Source organism: Mastigoproctus giganteus, chromosome 4, assembly GCF_048544385.1.
Source record: "Mastigoproctus giganteus isolate SK-2022 chromosome 4, ASM4854438v1, whole genome shotgun sequence".
Taxonomy (NCBI): domain Eukaryota; kingdom Metazoa; phylum Arthropoda; class Arachnida; order Uropygi; family Thelyphonidae; genus Mastigoproctus; species Mastigoproctus giganteus.
Window position 1 is genome coordinate 138,829,203 of NC_143578.1, and position 21,367 is coordinate 138,850,569.

The window sequence follows — 21,367 nt, forward strand, 5'->3', positions numbered from 1 at the left end:
TGAATGGAAAAGTTCGGTGAAACACAAGCAGTCTCTCTTGAAATCTCAAAGGCTTTAGATCGTGTTTGGCATAAAGGTCTTCTAAACGAGCTTCCATCTTATGGTTTGCCAACTGTTTTTTTGTAATTGGTTATCCAGTTTACTCTCTGACCACTCACTGAAGGTGATGGCTCTTTGTCTTCTAACTTATCCACTAATGCTGATGTCCCCCAAGGTTCAGTTCTTTTCCCCTCTTTTCCTCTTGTATATTAATGACCTTCCATTGACCGGAAATCCCATCCATAGTTTTGCCGATGATAGCACATTGGATTCTACTTTCCAGTTTGAGAAACCTCGCCCTGCTCAATCAGCTTCAACTTCTCGAATATCCGCTACAAATTCCTTAAATGTCGATCTCCATGGTGCAGACAACTTCTTCTTCTTCTTCTTCTTCTTCTTTGGTTCTTAGCTGGCAGCTGGGAGAGGCGGTTGGCCACGCAGCCAGTATGCTGCTGTAGGTGCCGCAGGGTTTCGGACTTGCTCTGTAATGTTCTTCCATACCTTACGATCCATGGCTTCAGACCTGGCCTGGTTAAGGTCGAGACGTCGGCTCTTCAAGTCATCTTCCACTTGCTTGGCCCACGTTTTCCTAGGCGCGGTCCGTTGGATGCTCCATTGGGTGGGTCGTTGTCTCCAAAGGAGTGTGGATGGTATTCTGTTCGTGCCCATTCTACATACGTGGCCAAACCATCTGAGCCTTCGCTTCTGGATTTGGTCGGCAATGGTTGGTTGCTGTTGGCATCTGGCGCGGATGGTATCATTAGTGATGCGGTCGCGAAGAGAGATGCCCAAGATCTGCCGCAGGCATCGCATTTGGAATACCTCGAGTTTGTTCAAATCTAACTTGAGACAAATCCATGTTTCCGATCCGTAAAGAAGAATGGGCAGGATCAAAGTCCGGAAGAGTCGGATTTTAGTCTTTGTGGAAATGTTGGTCCTCTTCCACAGACACCATTTGAGCGAGGCGAACGCAGTGGCCGCCTGTCCAATTCTGCTGTGGATTTCCATGGTGGATGCAACTTTCTTTTCCTGGACCAGCGACCCAAGGTATTTAAAGTCCTGCACTTGCTCGATCTGGACGCCTTCGAGATAGATGGTGGCTTGCGACCCATCTGTTGTCAGGGCCTTTGTCTTACCAGCATTGATCTTCAAACCGTATGGCCGGGCAATGCGGGCAATGTCGTAGAGGATGTCCGTGGCTTCAGCGTCGTTACCGGCAAGGATAGCACTATCATCAGCAAATATCAGGTCAGTCACATAGTGATCCTTGTCATATTGTATGCCCTGTCTGTTTCTGAATGCTTGCCTCATAATGGCGTCGACCACGATGTTGAAAAGCAACGGGGAGGCTACATCCCCTTGGCGGACTCCAGTTTGGATGGTAAATTCCTCAGATAAATCGTTCTGGATGCGCACCTGGCTGGTTAAACCGTTGTATGCAGTTTGGAGGAGTGTGATGACTTTTCGAGGTACATGTTCAACCTCTAGTAGTTTCCATAAGGCAGGCCGGTGGACACAGTCGAAAGCAGACTTAAAGTCAATGAAAACAATGACGGTTCGCTGTCCACACCGGATCCTCTCCTCCATCAGCTGACGAATGGCAAAGATTTGATCACAGCATCCTCGCCCGGGTCTAAATCCTGCCTGTTCTTCTCGACTGGTTTGCTCGCGATGTTTTTGCAGTCTTGACTGGATGATCTTCATAAAGACCTTTCCGATGATGGAAAGGAGGCTGATGCCACGGTAGTTCTTGCAGTCCCGGTTATCACCTTTCTTGTGGATCGGTACGATAATGGCTTTCCTCCATGTTAACGGAATTTGTTCAGTGCACCAGATGGTTTTGAGGAGTGAGTGTAGTCGGCGAAGCAGTACATCTCCCCCGGCTTTGATCGCTTCTGTGGTGACTTGGTCCACTCCTGGTGCCCTGCCATTCTTCAGGGATTGTATGGCTGCTTTCACTTCTTCTACTGTAGGCTCAACATCGACCATGGAGACCTCAGGGGGGGTCGATCGAGAGTGCTGTTGCTGGCGGTCCCTGAGGTGGGTCGTGATTATACAAAGCTTTGAAGAATTCACTCCACCGTTGCAGGCGTTCGGATGATGATCGCACGAAGGTCCCATTAGCATTCTTGATGTTGTCACTAGTCAATTTGGTCTTTCCACTCAGACATCTGAGGGTGCGGTAGAGAGTGCGGTACTCGTTTTTGGATGCCGCCACTTCAAGATCGTCTGCCACTTGGTTCCAGTATGCTTCTCTTTCTGCTGTCATTCTTTGTCGGACTTCTCGGTTTAGCTGCCGGTACCGTTCAAAGTCGACCAACTTTGCCTGTTTCCGTTTGTCCACGAGGTCGAGGCACTCGTCTGATATCCATGGTTGCGTTCGACGTCGGGCAGGTGGACATAGTTGCAGGTGGCAGACAACTTAGTTGATTTTAATCCTTCTAAAACTCAGTCCTGTCTTATATCTCGCAAAAAGGATTCTTCTGCTCCTATGCTTATCTTTGGTGATACCCCAATTTCTAGGCAATGTATCTTTTGGGGATTATCCTTACTTCTAATCTCGCTTGGCACAAGCACATTGCAAATACTGCTTCCCCTGCATCTAAAAAACTTGGTTTCTCTTTCGCTCTCGGCGTTACTTTTCTTCCAAAAACAGCTGTTCACTCTGTACAAATTGCAAATCCGCCCTACCATGGAATATTATTCCCACATCTGGGGCGGCGACCCCAAAACTTCTCTCAGGCTTCTAGTTAACAGTAAACTGGTTATCCAGTTTTCTCTCTGATCGCTCACAGAGGGTGATGGTAGATGGCTCTCTGTTTTCTAACTTCTCCACTAATGCTGGTGTTCCCCAAGGTTCAGTTCTTTCCCCCACTCTTTTTCTCTTGTATATTAATGACATTCTTCCATCGACTGGAAATCCTATCCATAGTTTTGCCGGTGATAGCACATTGCATTCCACTTTCCATTTTGAGAAACCTTGTCCTGCTCAATCAGCTTCAATTTCTCGAAAATCTGCTACCAGTTCCTTAAATGCCGATCTTCAGGTAATTCTCCAGTGGGGCAAAGACAACTTAGTTGATTTCAACCCTTCTAAAACTCAGTCTTGTCTTATATCTCGCAAAAAGGATTCTTCTGCTCCTATGCTTATCTTTAGTGACTCTCCGATTTCTAGGCAAAATGATATATCTCTTTTGGGGATTACCCTCACTTCTAATCTCTCTCTCTTGGCATAAGCACATCACAAATATTGCTTCCTGTGCATCTAAAAAAACTTGGTTTTCTCTTTCGCTCTCGGCGTTACTTTTCTTCCAAACAGTTGTTCACTCTGTATAAATTGCAAATCCGTCCTACCATGGAATATTGTTCCCACATCTGGGGTGGTGCCCCCAAAACCTCTCTCAGGTTTCTTGATTCCATTCAGAAGAGGGCAGTTAGGTTAATTAATGATTCATCTTTAACAGAGTCTCTCCACTCGCTGTCTCGTAGACGTACTGTTTCTGCTGCATGCCTCTTCTACAGATACTTCCATGGTCACTGTTCTTCTGAATTGGCTTCTATAATTCCTGCTCTCTCTTTCAGAACGGTCGGAACACGTGCCTCCAATAGCCATTTACTGTCCAACTTCAAACTCACAGAACTAACTTTTCATCTTTCTCGTTTATTCATTCAACTGCCCTTTTCTGGAACAACATTCCTTCATACGTATTCCCTGAAAATTACAGTCTACAGAAGTTCCAGTCTAATGTCAACAAATATCTTCTTTCGTCTTCTCAACCTCCAACCCAAGCACGGTACTAAGTACTATAGGTTCTAATACCTCTCGTGTTTCGGGTTTTCATAAAAAAAGCAAAAACCTTTATTCTTATTATTACATAAATAATATCCTACAATATCCACGTTTGTTGACTTAACTAGTACTTCATATTCATAAAGTTTGTTTACTATACATCTAGTATTAGTGAATACACAAGCATCTCATCAGCAAATATTCTTGTGCCCTTTTAATTAAATGTATCCCATCTATGTAAAAACAGTTTCCCCTTGTCAACAAGCACAAACTATGCTACGAAAAAGTGTTTCTCGTGAGTCTTGTACAGTCTCTCTAGGACTGAAGTGATTGGAAAGGCTCTCATCATGTCCTTAGATCTCCTACTCTTAATATAATTAATGCCAAAGTACAACAATATCACCTTTTGTGCCCTCCCCCGGCCGACATACTCTGGTCCTATTCTACTTATCCTTTTTTACAAAATATATTTCTCGTTTCTCTGATAATCACCATCAATAGCTTCTTGTGGAAAGAGCATTTTCTGCTGCGGAGGATCCCTTTTGCCTGTGTTAAGTCTTACTACAGGTAACCCGGGGGGGGGGGGGGAGTTAGAACATTGTACAGTATGTAGCTATGAATAGCAAGTTTCTCGGGAATGCTGTTTTGTGGTCTTTGCTTTGCTTCTCTTGCTTGCGGTATGATTTTAGTTTAAATTTAATTTAAAAATCCACAGGAATACCACAAAAAATACTACATGAATACCCACAAAAATACTACAAGCGATAAGAGTATAGCAACGCTACACTATTCCGGAGTTCTGCGACAGGTATTACATTTCTAAATAATGCGATTGAATTTAAAAATGCTTAGCTAAATACAAAAATAAGCTTACCTATGCGATTATTACCTTCAAACTATTTATTTACTAAAATTTAAAACGCAAACTACAATTTACTGGTTACGAAATACAATGTCCGCGCCAAAATTATCAATTACTAAAGCTCTATTATTAAATCCTTATCTAAATTAAAGAATGAGCAATTTTACGTGATTAGGACCATTAAAAGTATTTATCAAACAATTTATTACGTTAATTAAGTGAAAGCTTATGTAGAGATTTCAGCGGCGCATAAATAATTTTTTTTTTATTAAGTAAAGCACGAAAAAATTACTTCTGATTCCAAGTGGAAATCTGTCTGTGACTTGGTGGCTACCGTGTTACTGTTTGAATCCTTTACGATTCAGATTAAATTCATTTTGAAGAATAAGTACTGTAAATATATATGCCGCAATCCCCTCCCCTTGTTTTTTTACTTAAATGTAAAATGTCAAAATGGATTCCCTACAAAAGTAAATAGATTTTGTTACAAAGAGTATCGTTTTGAAAGCATCTTTTATTTATAAGAAACAACAAAATACATTCACAAATACTGCATACTGGATATAACTTATTGTTACTTTTCACACGCTAGTTTTGTTTTTGTTTAACTCCCAACACAACATTAATATGAAAATTAAACTTTAAAATTTCGATCGAAAGAATTCAAAGTAGCCAAATGGTCAGACGCCAGGGCGCACAGGTGCACCTGCTTTGAACGACGACCGCGGTTCAAGCCAGTGACTGCTAAACACGGTGCTGTTTAATGTATTCTCTCTAACTTTTGAACTCTTCTGCCTGTGTGGTCGTCCGGTCTGGGGTATAAACAGAAATACTCTTTAACTCTTTATTCTTCTCATTTCCTCTACAAAAAAAAAAAAAAAAAAAAAAAAAGAAAGAAAGAAAAAATGAGTAACTGCTAGAACCGGAAGTCGTCATTACGCATCATCCGATTTTTGTTTTTGATTTTTCTTTTTTGTGAAAAGCTGTCAGCATGCCGTACCGCTGCATATCGAAGGAATTATAAAAACAAAACAAAAAATAAATAAAGAGAAAAAAGCGTTGTAAGGAATTTTTCATCAAAACCGTTTCGTTCAAACGAGGCATAAAAAGCACTTCCAATAAGGCTGCAATAAGACTGAAAATATAAATACTATCATTATAGTGAACTATGCTAAAAACGGTATTTGTTGTAACGCGATTTCACTATTTACGTATTACTGTATTGTACTGATCGGAGCCATTACAACAAGCAGCTATTTCTTGTTGATCGTTACCCACAAAGGTTGTGCGATCGTAATTAGGGCATCTGTTGTACGGTTTTAATCAGCTTTTATTTAAACAGAGCGTAGAATGTTGCTATCCATAACAATTTTAGAGCCGAAACAGAAAAGAAGCTTTAAAATAAAATAAAATATTGTCTGCTGCAGAATACCATTCAGGAAATGCGTGAAAGTAATGAACTCCATTTTATTTTAAATTTATTTCATCGTATAACGTCTACAACGCTTGATTGAGTAGTGTACTGACAGGATTAGAGTAGTAGTTATAAGAATGTAACTACAGTATATTCCATGTAATTCCATGAATATGTCGATTTTGCAAATTTAAAAAAAAATATATATATATCCTGATTTTATAAACTAAGAATGCCTTGGAGACCGTAGTGATTTTGTAGTATTATTTTAAATAGTAATAACAATATTTATGCAAGTTTTAAATACTAAAAACAAAACTTTAAGCTATGGGCCTTTCCTTAAAAAAATATTAAAATCTTCTCAACAGATATTACTGCTTTAATTTGAAAGAATTCAGTTTATTTAATTTTTTCCTAATCGCTCTTCCATACTGTATATTTACTGTATTGAAGAGCGATTGTGTGTTACTGATACGTGTACGATGATGGATTCCGAAATCAGCCTAATGGGATTCGTTTCATCGGCTAATTTGGGCATCTCTGCTTTCAAACTGGAGAAAAAAATGCGAAACGTGGCACGCAAGTTCCCATTAGTAAGCTGAAAACAGGACTGTATTTATTTTTTCGATAGTTCATAGTTGAGAATGCTTGCTTACAGATGATGCGAAGCGATGTAATCATTTGATTTGGGAAGACACCGACAGTAGAAAACTTTGAAATATGCAGCCCGGCATAAAATTCCGTTAGATTTCCTTTCGGAAATTCGTAATTCGTTAGTTTCGTAATTCAGTTCACGTTTATTTGCATCTGTGCAGTGACTTCAGTCGTGTTACAAAGATTGTGTTTTCTTACTGACTGGAAACGTAACCCTCCTTTTCCTTAGTATTTACCATTTGCAATCGGCGTGGGTTATCTGCATAAGCGCTGGAAACAACCGGAACTCATAATTTAGCAACAAAAAACAAAATTCTATACACGACATGCAACGTTTATACTTTACTTCTCGTTGTTTTGATATTGAGATACCACGATTAATTACGCTTGCGTTCGAACCTGTAATGGCCATCTTTAAAGAACTAGAGCTGTGGCCGATTTTGTTAGTCCAAAAATTTTATATGCTGTATTCATCGTAATAGAGAATAAAATGCACGTTTAAGACGCACTGTGGTTGAAAACGTTTTTTATTTATTACTCATAGGAGTAAAAGAGAAACGTGCTGTTGTAAAGGTTTTTCCTCCAAAACCTGATAATAACGATTTTCAGCGCAGTTTAACATGTCGTGATTTAATTTGTTCTTATGTAGGAATATTTAAAGCATTTTAAATAAAATAAATAAATTTTCTGTTTATACTCCGGGACGACCAAATGATCAGAGGAGTTCAGAAGATAGACAGAATACAGCACCGTATTCAGCAGTCACGGGGTTGAACCCCGGTTACTCAAGGCACGTGTACTTATGCACCCGCGCGCCTGCTGCACTTCTGTCTTCAATTTTGAGTCCTCAGAATGATAGCCTGATGTGTGGAATTTAATTGAGCTACTTACAGTGCTACAGTGCAATCCTTCCTAGAATGTCCAATATTCTAGAAAAGTAATTTAGTTCTTTGCATTTCCTCTCAAGAATTAATAGAATTCTTTTTTCTTTTCGCTATTCTCAGCTGGCTACACACCAGCTATTTGGCCAATCTACATAAGCAGTATGTCAAGGAGGTCAGGCGATGGCAGATGTTTATTTTTGCTTTCTCAGAAGGAGAGTGGCTTCGCGCCAATTTTCACAAAGTTTCCATAACAAAACCGTGGGTAATCATTGCCACGGAAGCAGAATGGTTAATGTATCAACTTGTTATAAATTGAACTAGAGTTTTAATGAAGTGTTCGCATTGAGGAATGAAGGTCACATTGACCTGATGGGATTTTATGAGGCTCTGAAATGTTACAATTTTTACACTCTTCGTTTCCTCTTGACAGGAAACAAATAAGTCAGGGGAAAAAATCTAACATAGAATGATTTTCAACTTGCTGTATCTCAATAATTATTTCGCCAATTTTCAGTAGTCAATTATGCCTCCAAATTGACTGTAGCAAGATTGTCATTGGGCATAAGCAACGTGTCAAGTGTTTTTTGCCGGTTGCAAAATTCAAAACAAGGTTGCATTTCGTTACATTTCTCTCTTTGCTTTTGAATGCTTTTACCATAGATTGCTAGATACTGTCTTCATTGTAATCTTGCCCATTTTATGAGTCACATTATGATTATAATATGCATATATATACACGAGGGCTGTTCAATAAAGAATGATCATAAAGTTTCGTGAACAATTCTAGCTGTATGTGACTCATGCTTACGAGTCCGTGCTCACGAACAACTGTATTTGACTCATATACAGATGTTGACAATGTCAATAGGAAGCACGCACAGTATTCTCCTTGACCATTTGCACATGACACGTGTTTGTACACGCTAGGTTGAAAGTCTACTCACACCTGAGCAACAGGAAGTTGGGATGGAGGTTTGTCAGGAGCTGCAACGGATGGTTACTGAAGATGGCGAGGTTCTGCACTATGATTCAGTTAAGACTCAGTGTTCTTGTATAGTTAACCTACCCTGACACACCCCTTAAAGTTATTTAAGCTCGCTTCCCTTCCTTCCGCTCATTTGAAACGTTTTTGCCCTCAGAACATCTTGCTACTATGTTCTGTTGTGGTAACAAACAAATACTCTTGAGGTATGTGCAAGAGTTAATTTGACCAATACTATCAGAAAAACGCGTATCTATATTACCCATGTCCCCCCAAACTAGCAGTTTCCCCGAACCTTCAAGGTATCATTAATAATACTGGCAAAAACTCTTGCCCCACCTTTGTTTAAATGTATCCCGTCTGTACAAAACAGATTCCTTCTACTTACAAGTGCGGGCCAAGCTGATAGAAATTGCCCCCCCCCCCCCACAAAGCTTTGCAGAGTCCTTCAAGTCTTGAGTTAATCCACAAGGCTTTCATCATATAATCCCTCCTATCGTGCCTGGGCAGAATTGCAGACACAGACATTGTGACCTAACTCGTGACATTTCTTCCTGTATTTGTCTAACAAATCGTCAGATCGTTAATGTCATTGTCCCCACATGAATAATAATATTTTCTTTTCCCCCCTTAAAATCTGACAGTCTGTTGGTGACATCATTAATAGTTGCTCTCGGCAGACATACCTTGGTTCTAGTCCGACTGTCCTTATTACAAAAAGTATTCCCCGTTTCCCTGACAATGAAGTCTCCTTATAGAACTAAGTCCTTTTGAACCAGAGTAGTTTGCATTTGGTTATTCTGTTCTGGGTCCCGAATCGGGAGTGCATCACTTGGTAGGTTGCTAGAGTCTTGAGTACCTGACGAGCTCCCAGTTACATTATTCTTGAGGTCAAGCACCCGTTTTTTCAGTGACTAAAATTGTTCCATCAGTGCACCAAATTGTAATTTAAGAATAATGTACAATTACAACGGTGACAAAGAAAAGAATCTCCAAGTGAGCTAGGATTATCCACTATGTCGACCTTGGAATACATGCCACAGGTTCGCAAAGGATAAAATCATTACTCACCCGGAAATCGCCATTGGCTATTTCCATATGAGTCATGGTACCCTCTGACGAAGTGTTTAAGTTTGATTTATTTTGATGAATTTGATTTATTTTGTTAAGTTTGATGAATATGGTTTATGTTCTTTTTTTGAGAGCCACAGTCACACTCTCATTCATTCTTCTGACATTTAAGGCGGATCTTGTAATAACCATTATGAAATTTACTAATTATTAAATAAAGAAACTTTTAAAAAATATTTATAATATAAAAAATAAATCAAACTATTACGAGAAAAAAACTTATTAAAATAAACTTTACAATATACTAAAAAACCTTTGAAATCCTGCTCTTATTCACTAATCCTGCTTTAATTTCCTCTTATCTATGCTTCTTTAATGTCGCTATGAAGAGCTGTAATAAGCACGTCTGCTCGCCACAAATATACTAAATGCTTTATAATTAAAGTTAAGTGAAGTTAGTTTAGGGGAAAAAATAAAAACTAGGAGTTCGTAAGTACTTAAGTTTATCAGAATATGGTTTATGTTCTTTTTTGAGAGTCACAGTCACACTCTCAATCATTCTTCTGACATTCTTCTCCTTTGTTCAGCTCTTTCTTTCTGCCCTGCTCTCCCCATGCACTCCAACTTACTATTATTTTTCAGCTAGCGTGCAGCTCCGGCTGCATATCTTGCAAGACCGGGGGGGAGTGAAATGTGCGTGTTGGTGTCGTTAGTATGTGTAAACTGTGTGCGCTGTTAGCAGAGTGGTATCATAACCGTCCTCCCCACACCGGGTGGAAAAGGGCCGGGTTCGAATCCCGTCGATGACGCGAGGAATTTTAATGGACTTTTTTCACCCCGTGGCTGAGTTACTCGGTCCAGGCGTAGATAGCAAGGTTCCCCCCCCCCCCATAAACTGGGATTTTTTCGTCAAGAAAAACAGGAAATCGACCAGAGAACACACGCAATTTACAGACATAATACATATAGGAAATTATGGGTAACCCTAATATAATAGTTTCAGGATGTCTAAACTAAATAGATTATTATTAATTGTGTATTCATACAGCCAATTACATTCATTCATTCTCTCTTGCTCCCTTACTAGTAGTGTACAAAGGATAAAGTGTTCATTGTCTAGCGACCCAGGGGTTCCCCCATCTCCGTGTTAGTGTTGTATAGTTATTGTTACGCAAATTTCACGACACAAGGGCAACTATGGCCAATACGTGTCTGTCAGAGTCACTATATTCAGTTTAATGATTTATGGATATATCAAAGTGTATTTATTATTCCAAGAGTGTAGTGTAGTGTCATGTTAAGTAGTTTCTCTGACCATTTAGCCGTTGGGCCCCTGGTGGGACCCTGGTTGGGCCCCCAGTTGCTCATCCTTAGCCACGTGGAGGCAGGTCAGGCAGTAGAGGGATCGCAATGGTACTCTGGCAGGCCCTGCCGCCTAATTTCCGTAGATTTCAGCGGCAAGGACCTATGTATATATATAAAAAAATAATAACACGTAAAGATGGGAGAAGATGGATTGTCATGAACATTGTCATGAATGTTGGGAGAAGATGGATTGTCATGGAGATGTCTTCTCTCTCTCTCTCTCCCTCCCTTCCTCCCTGGAGAGAGAGAGAGAGAGAGAGAGAGAGAGAGAGAGAGAGAGAGAGAGAGAAGACATCCCTAGGAACAATAGCATATGTTCGCAGCGAAGCTGCAGCACGTCTTGGATGTGGCGATGTCTTGGAGTTTTGTGGCCATGTCCAGTAAAAGTCATTCTTGGGACTTTCTGTCCCAATAATGACTTTAACCTCGGATTTAACCCCGTGAAGATTTGATATTCCATTAGTTGTATGTTGAGGCATATAGTCTGACAGGAGTTTGGTCCGTATCTTGGTTGTTACTTTAGGTGAGATTTGCAGATTACTGACGTTGAGGAGCTCCAGCAGTGGGAGGTAGATATTAATTTGTTGGTTAAAATCTCTATTGTGGTTAGGGATATATCCGTCTTCTGGTGAAGAGGTCCTAGGCGAACTGTGTTAGTGCTTTATAATTGTTCTCATTTTCCATAAGAAAGCGTTTACTAGTGTTTACACCAAATTGCGTGAGACTGGTACAGTTCCCGCCGCTCACATTTCTTCTGAACGTGCAAATGAACAAAATGTGGATGAAATAGAACACATTCTTCAGTCGGTAGAAGGTAGTCTTACTACTAGCACACGAAGAATTTCTACGCGTATCTCCACAGACAAGAGTATGGCGAACATTACGTGAGCACGGCTTGTATCCATTTCACATACAGCGGGTGCAACACTTCAACCAGGAGACGACTTCCAGCAATTGGAATTTTTCGGTGGGCAAATGCTAATCGCCTATTAATACTGTTCAGCGATGAACCTACTTTCACCTGTAACGGTATTAACAACACCCGTAACTCTCATAGGTGGTCAGACGAAAATCCACATGCCACTGCAGAAACAAAATTTCAACATCGCTTCTCTGTGGTGCGGTATACCGACAATCAGTTGATTCGGCCTGTTGTGTTACAAAATCGCCTTACAGGGCCCATTTACCCAGAATTTCTGCAAAACGAACTTCCTCTACTATTGGAGGATGTTCCTTGGCTCCAAGGATTGGTATGTAATTTCATCATGACGGACCTCCTGCACGTTATACCCGTCTGGTGATACAATATCTAAACCGAATTTTCCATGAATGATGGATCGGCCGCGGTGGTCCCGTTCATTGACCACCAAGGTCTCTAGACTTCACTCCGTTAGATTTTTGTTTGTGGGGTTTGATGAAAAGCGCAGTATACAAAGAAAAGGCGAATACAAGAGCCGAATTGCTCGCTCGCATTTTGGATACTGCTGCCCTCATAGAGGAACGCCAAGATGACCTCAAAAAAACAAATCATATTAACGCAAGAGTTGCAAAGTGCATTGAGGTTCGCGGTGGGATTTTCGAACAATTATTGTGAACTGTAAAAAATTCAATTATTTGTGTTTTGTATCTAAAAAAGCCAATAAATACAAACATTAAGTCATTTATCGTTCTTTAATACCTCTCTTAATGGCTTTGTGCACGCCAGTTTCAAACAGCTGTACCTCAGTATCCATTGAGAATTGGACACGCGTTTTATATGAACTTTTTACTCAGAATGATCGATACTATAACCTCCCAAAAGATTTACTATTCCTCCTGAATCACCCTGTATAAGTATGCGTGTGTGTATAGAGTGTAAAGGGAGAGGAAAAGGAATAAGAGAACAGTAAGAACCGTAAGTAAAAGAAATAAAAGAACAGGAAAAAAAGTTAAAGAAAGTGAGAGAAACAGAGAAGAAGATAATAGATAATTAATAAAATATGCATAATAAAAATACATAATTACAAAAAAAATTGATCAAATTAGGATGTTGACACACGACTTACAAAATCGGCCTCTTATCAGGTGGGGCCAGCGGTCGGAATTGAAAGCAAAATAGCAACATCGTGTCTTCATTTCTGATGTGAACCACAAACCAATGGGCAAAGAGCATAAACATAAATGAAAATAAAATTTAGTTACCAATATAAAATGAAAATAAAATTTAGTTATCAATATAAAATGAAAATGGGAATAAAATTTTTAGTTAAAATTAATGAAAGATTTAAAACTGCTAGAATTAAAAGGGTGATTTTCAGAAAATGGCTTGCGAAAATTGACAGTTGACGCAATGAAGACGCAAAATTAAAACTGGAAATGATAATAATAACTGAAATTTATTCAGTTATAAGGAGATAACTATATTTACTCTTCATTTCTTTACTTTTATTTTACTTTTCATTTAATTAACTACAGAACATGAAAAAATCATGTAATTTAAGAAAAAAATCGAATGCGCCTAAAATGTAACTCTCCTTTTCCATCAACTAACTTGTTTAAATGTAGTTGGATGCCGTTGGTTGATTTATAAGATCTAACTAAGAGATCCCCTGTTGCTCCATGGAAAAAAGGGATCTGAAACTGTTGATAGTAAAACGGACGAAGTGAAGTTGTGACTTATTAGATTGAGAAGGAAGCCGAAGGATTCCACGAGTCCAGAATATGACTCACCTTGGCGCATTAACTGCAATGGTCATAGTGCTGCAGTTCTTATTCCAGTAGTAAACCAATTATTTGTATTTTTTCTGTATGATGTACATTTCCCCCTGACTGATTTGCGTGTGGTATTGCCTGAAAAACCCGGAATAATTCGCAGAGAAAATCCCTTCTCCCTCTGCTAGACCTATGAAGTGCTACTCCGGTTCAGGAGTCCGTTAAGAATTCCTCCAGTCACTGAGGATTTGAACCCAGACCTCTCAAAATGAGTGGCAACTGGCGATCCTTCCATGCTGTTACCTCTCATACTTTTATAAAAGAATTTAGTAGAATTGGTGGAAAGTTACAGATCACTCTGAGCTTTGTGTGCTGTCCGAAAGGAAATTAATGTCTGTATTGTTTGTTTGGTCAATTAGATTTTGCGATCAAACAGCTAAGGGCATGCGGCATTGGTGTATTGGTTCTGTAAATTGCATGTGTTTTGTAGTCAGTTAATTGTTTTGCGGGATAAAAAGCCTAAATTCCAGCGAAAAACAAACGACCCTTGCCCAAGGCCGAATAACTCAGACACGGTGTGAATAGAGCTCACAAAAGTTCCACATCCTGACAGGAAGCATTTCTCAGCTTCGGCCGATAATATGAATCGAACTTGGGCTCCTTTCCACATTCTTTTTTAAGAGAGCAGCGACATTACCCATTGTACGTTTTGTGAGAACACTTAGTGGACATCATGCTGTAAAAATTACTTATTTCGTCAAAGAGAACAATACCCATAATTATGTCTGTAATTTTTTAATATTGCATTATAAGAGGGAAAAATTTTTCGACATTAAACTGACGCGGAAATTAGTCACATGACCATATTAAATGCTAGACGCAACACACCATTGTATTAAGAAGTAGGCCATTGCGTATATAGGTTTTGAGGTAGTTCAACTCCTATTTATTTCACCTAATACAACCCCTTGATTACCAACGCCTTCCAGCCACTCCCTATTAAAGCTACTAAATGTAGGAAATCCTGTTAGAAACTTGTATTTTGTGGAAACACATATGTCTATGAGGCATGCTCCTCCCTACTTTTATATAAGTATTCAGGTTAGAAATTGTGTGCCTTCATTATAAACAGCTACGTACATTTTGTTCACTTTCTATGCCATCCGTTTTTATAATATATTAATGTATGCTAATTAGTTTTTAAGTGTATTTCTTCCAGAATACTCAAAACTGAAACTTCGTAGTCATGACTTTCAACTAAGAAAGATATTTATTTATTTTAACATAATTTATACATGACAGAGCATACATGCTTATGAATATACAAATGTTTATTTCCATAAAAGAAAAATTAAAATTATTTGTTTTTACAATAAGGTGAGTGCTGAGTTGGCTTTCTGGCACATAAAAATATAAAAAACAATATTTTGGAATTCAAAAGTACATCTAAGACTACTCAGGATTTATAAGAGGTACAGACTAAAGGTTATAATGATATCTGCACCAACATCGAGCCACGATGAAGAAGAGGTTGAAGAAATGTACACTGAAATTGAGAGACTTCTAGATGAACAGAAAACTCTCTACACCATTATTATGGGGGACTTCAATGCTATCAGTGCGGAAGAAACAAAACAGCGCAGAAAGCGCAGAACTTGTGGAATTTGCAGAATCTGGAGGAATGTCAGTAATGAATAGTTTTTTTTAAAGAAAAGGGCGAAAAGAAAGTGGACATGGAAGAGTCCAAATGGATTAACGACTAATGAAATCGACTTCATTCTCGCTAACAGAAGATATATCGTGAATGATGTTACCATTCTGAATAAGGTAAATGTTGGACGTGATCACAGAATTGTAAGATGCACACTTGATATAGATGTAAGAAAAGAAAGGAAAAAAACTGACTTGAGTAAATAATACGAAAGTTTTTGAGATAGCAGTATGTATTGGAACTTAAAAACAAGTTTGAGCTTCTGCAGACCTTTCAGGACCAAGATATCAACGAGGAATACAACAACTTTCTGAGTGACAAAGCCCGAGATTTCTTTCTACCTATTGGATTTCTTTTTACCAATAGGTTATTTAAAAGAAATCCAAGGAAGAAAAAATTAGTCAAGGAACACTTGTAATGATGAACTGAAGATGATAAATGAAGAGTAAGATTCCACCAAGAAACATTGACAAGGACAAAATTGAGTATACCGAGTAATGCAAATGCATTATAAAGAGACTAAGAGAGGACATAAGAAGATTTAATAGAAGGAAGTAGAACAAGCATTAAGGGAGAAAAAAAAAGAAGACTTAAATCAGCAGTCATGAGCAGTACAGAAAGACAAATGATACTGAAACCGAAAAATAGTGATGGTGTGTTTATAAATAGCAGAGAAGGCATTATTCAAATAGCAGAAGAATTATATTCTTCTGCTATTCTTCTTATATAAAGAATTATATAAGAAGTGAAGGAATGATGTCAGTAGTGGGGAAGATGGATCACAAATTAGCAACAAATACGACATACCTGATATCCTTCCTGAAAATGAGGTAGAAAATGCAATTGAAGAAAATGAAGAATCAGAAAGCCCCAGGTGAAGATGAAGTTACTGTAGAATTGTTAAAATTGGGAGGAAGGGACATGGCGCAGAAACTGGCAAGACCCTTCACAAAATACATTAGGAAAGACGTGACGCCTAAGGAGTGGAATAATTCAATCATAGTTCTGCTGCATAAGAAAGGAGATAAATCAGAAATTATAGACCAATTAGCTTGTTGTCCGACATCTACAAGTTGTTCGCAAGGGTCATTACTAACAGATTAGAAAGAATACTTGACAAGAATCAACCGGAAGAGCAAGCTGGCTTTAGGACAGGATTCTGAACTATGGATCACCTTCACGTAATATCTCAGCTAATGGAGAAAGCAAATGAATATAAAACACCATTATGCCTGGCATTTGTGGATTATGAAAAGGCATTTGACTCCATACAGCATAAAGGCAATGCTTTGGGCACTGGAAAGACAAGGTATCGACCCCTCATACATTATGATTTTGAAGAAAATATATGAGAATGCTACCTCCTTTATTAGACTAGACAAAGACAGTAGGAAATTTAAAATTGAGGAGTTTGACAAGCAGACACAGTATCTCCGAAGCTGCTTACTGCTACACTTGAAGAAACTTTCAGAAGATTGGACTGGTCGCAGGAAGGAGTAAATTTGAATGGAGAGTACCTAAACCATTTACGATTTGCAGATGACATTGTGGTCATAAGCCACGATCCCAAAGAATTAGAGGAAAATCTTAATCAGTTATGCACAGTTAGTAAGGATTTTGGACTAAAGATGAATATGGCTAAAACAAAAGTAATGGTGAGCAAGTATGCCACAGAAAGGGATATAATAATTGAAGGAGCAGTAATTGAAAAGGTGGAGTCATATACTTACCTGGGACAAGTCATTAATGGCTAGAAGTCAAGAGAAGAATACATTTCGGATGGATAGCATTCAGGAAATATAGTCACATACTGAGGAGTAATATCCCAATTTGTCTGAAACGTTAAATGATGAACCAATGTATACTCCCCACCATGACTTATGGAAGTGAAACTACTATAAGACTAGATGGACTAGTCTTATGGAATAACATGAAAGAAAACCTCGAAGACAACAATGGAGATGGACAGATGAAATTCACGAGTTCGTGGATAGTTAGTGGACCATTGTACAAAATTTTAGAAGGAACTGGAAAGTTGCTGGAGAGTCCTTCATCCTACAGTGGATTGAAAATGGCTGATGATGATGATGAAGAAGCTGAGTGCACAGCTCTGAGATCGCGCGCGTGTGTGTGTGTGTAAGCATTCCAGAATAAAATCTTGAGAAAATTTCTATGATTTAAATTTAAAAAAATCCATTTATAGTGAAGCATAGTCAAAATTATTTATTTTGAAACTGGCTATTTGAGAAAGGTATTTTTATCCACAAATGGATCTTAATTTAATTTTTTTCAGCATAATTAAACCACTAATTATGGGGCCAGTTTTATCATAATAACATATTTTGCTAAGAATAACTTATTTTATCGGAATTTTGCTATGAATAAAGAAGGAACGCTTAAGTTCCTAAAGGGACCACATAAACAGCTTGTGTATAAAACGGAGTTTTATCAAAACTCATCGATCGAGCAAAAACATTTCAACCAAATTGTTATAAGTACATCGGGTGAAAGTGCTGAGCGTCGTCCACTTTTAACAGTAGTCTTATATTATTAATAAAATTATTAATTTTATTAAATGAATTAATTGGTAGGACTCTACCAATGTTCGAGATATTTTCTTTCTTTTTTTCTTATTTTCTTTTCTATAAGTAAATATCATCGGATTATTTTCAGACTTTCCATCTGTGCAACAGGTTGCTCAATAAACTCACACCGTGTTTATAATTTCTACTCGTTTTCCAGTACTGTAATTTCAATTACAGTACAGTAAAGGTTTCCCCAACGTCCTCATTTTTTTTTTTTTTAATTAGGTTGAAGAAGACGGGTAAATGAGAATTGTACTTGTTTCTGCAGACTTGAAATCTAAGTTGTAGGTTACACGTTCCCTCCTTCTTCGTTGCTTAAGGGGGAAGAGAGAGAGAGAGCAAACACACTGACCTGAGCATATCTAGAGTAGTACATCTTTTAAATGCCGGATTTCTATTTGTTCGATGTTGGTGAAATTTGGAATGGTTTGACATATTTTTAAAAAGCCCAAATATAAAATTGCAATCCTAAGCCTGAAGGTTAGAAATAAACTTTAAAACTCAAGAATGTGTTCATGTTCTTCATTTGAAGAAAATAGTCAATGCTTTTCATATATATAACTAAAGCACCAAAACGTATGCCCACTGGGTTTGATTTCTTGACCTTTCACATAAGGGAGCACTGTATACGCTTACAATAAAATGTAATTTCTTAACGCGTTCACGTCATTTGACAGAAATTTATTTTCAACTGTGACATTTCATTAAATGTAAACTTTTAATAAATTATCACAGTGAAAATTAAAAAAAAAACAGCAGAAATAATTGTATTAAAAAGTAGACAGTGGTTTTTAATGCAGATTTTACTGTAATACTCAACTATTAGTGATGTAAAAGATGACTAAAATTCGACTTATATAGCGGATATATTATTAAGCGTGAATTTCATTAAAAAAATTCACTATTAAACGTTTCTCTCACTATTAAACATTAATTTTTACTTAGCCTAAGGTAGGCCGATGTGCCCCGTTAAGCACGATATGCATACATTAAAACTGCATCTTTAGTCCTTGATAACTGGACGTCCACTCTCTTTTCTGTTGGAAAATCGGCATATCTCTCTCTCTTCTGAATTCCATAATTCCAGCTCACATTTCGAAATGGTGCAGTCAGATCTGTCAGTTTTAGATTGATTTTCTTTCCTTCTCGCCTACAGCTCAAAAAGAAATAATTTCTTTTGTTTACTCTCCTATCAAAACTTTTCTCATGTCATGTTAATTTTGCCACTTCCTCACTGCTGGCTGTACTGCATCATTTTTCTTAAGCTGCCGCAATGCTCTGACTTCTTGAATCGTGTGTTCGGTTGTCTTCCTTTTCTGAATGATTTCTCAGTATATTTCTCCATTATGCGGATCACATCTGTCATTGATTTCATCACTTGTTCGCAAAGATGCTATTTCTTTTTGTCTAACTGCTTTCTTAAAGTGACTGTATCAATCTTTTTTTTTATCTCTTATATTTTAAAAGTTTAAACTTCTCACTTCTGCTCTTTGTTTTGTGCCATTATTTCTTTTAAAGCTAAAGCCTCTTTTATCAAAGCTAAAGCCTCTTTTATCAAATCAAGATATATATAATAATAATATTTCTCTTGATTCCTACTATTATTTAAATAAATAAGAATTTTTAAATTTATAATTTAAATAAATAATTTTCTAATCCTAGAAGTCGTACTGCATTTAGGCTAAAACCTTTGTGTTCACTTCTTCCACATTATCAAACATTCGATATAAACGTAACTGTTCCTTCTTTATTTTGTCAAAAGTTAAGCCAAACGCTGACTTAACTTTTAACCTTTTCATCGTGTTCCTTGTTTCTGTGTGGTTTTGCTTTGTTGGAATTTGTAGACTGATTGAACTTCAGCTTATCAGTGACTTGCTCAGAAAGGATAGGTGAGCCGCTGATTTCCGGTACATGGACCAAACGACTTGAAATTATGGAATCTCTCTTGAAATCTCACTAAGCCTCCTCTTCTTATAGTCCCATATTTGAACATTACAGTATTTACTTTTTCCCAGATTTAAAAAAAAAAAAAAAAAAAAAAGAAAAGAAAGAAAGGAAGCATCAAAAAAGTACCTGTACATTTTTTCATTTATTTATTTTTTATGCTAATGAAGTGCCACTGTACTGTATTGGTTCATACTGCAGGCAAAGAAAAGTAACTTACGTATGTAAAGGTTGTGATGCTGAACTTTTTACTACATTTTTGAAAATTTAAATTTTTTCTTATGTCGAATGAATCCTTTGTGTTTCTTTATTCCATCTTTAACCGTATGAATAATTTGATATTGCTCATATGGTTCAGTCATTCACAGTGTTATAAGTTTCAGACACTTCTGTAGAAATTATTTACAGTAATATACCACAGGGTGTCCAAAAAAATGTATACACACTTTGATTGTTAACAACTTCTATGTTTATTTTCATAAATTCAATTTTATAATTTTATAATTAAGAAAAAATGTGAAAAAAAAATATATGCCTTAACGGAAGTGTTCAAATTGTCCTCCATTCTCATCCAGGCATTGTTGACATCGTCGAGAAACTGAAGTGCATACATCACCTAAGATATCTGGCGCATAATGGCCTTTAGCTGCCGTTGCGCCGTAAAATCTCCAATAACAACAACACCCAAGATATCTCTTGATACTGCTGCACATTCTGCTTAAATAGCTTGCCGTAATTCAGCGATTGTTGCTGGTTTTGTGGCATAAACTTTACCTTTGTGGTATCGCCATAAATAAAAATCCAATGGCGTTAGATCTGAAGAATGCGGAGGGAACTCAACGCTGTCTCTTCGTCCACTCCATCTGTTTGGGAAAGTTTCATCCAAAAAAGCCCTAACATCGCGATGAAAATGGGGAGGTGCCCCAGTGAGTATCCAGATATCATCATAAGGAGGGGACATGGCGACTAGGCTTTTAAGCTTTTTTTTTTAGAATACCTCCTGCGTTCTTTTCCTTTCATTTCAAATTTTTGGTTAATGCCCCCTTTCCCCACCCTAGAATACGCCCCTGAGGTGCCCCATTGTTTTGTAAATAAAATTCATCATCATCCTCAAATAGCTCACGGATGTGTGGGACGATTGATTCATGAAGTAAAGTTGAGGTAAATAGCACCAGTAACAGTTGCATCAAAAAAGAATGGTTCAATCAAACCCCAGGATGATAATCCACACCACACTGTAATGCCCGGTGAATTCAAACGTTGTTTCTCAGTAATATGTGGATTCGCGGTTGCCCATTACGAACAATTGTGGTGATTAATTGTATCATTCAACTTGAACGTTGCCTCATCACTCCACACGATCTTATTTTCAAAC

The 21,367-nt window shown here is 37.9% G+C and overlaps 1 long non-coding RNA gene across 1 annotated transcript in view; it reads left to right on the forward strand.

The window, feature by feature from the left end:
* The window catches only part of LOC150087092 (uncharacterized), a 269,420-nt gene that overhangs the window by 62,409 nt on the left and 185,644 nt on the right, over positions 1-21,367 (forward strand). The window lies entirely within an intron of this gene.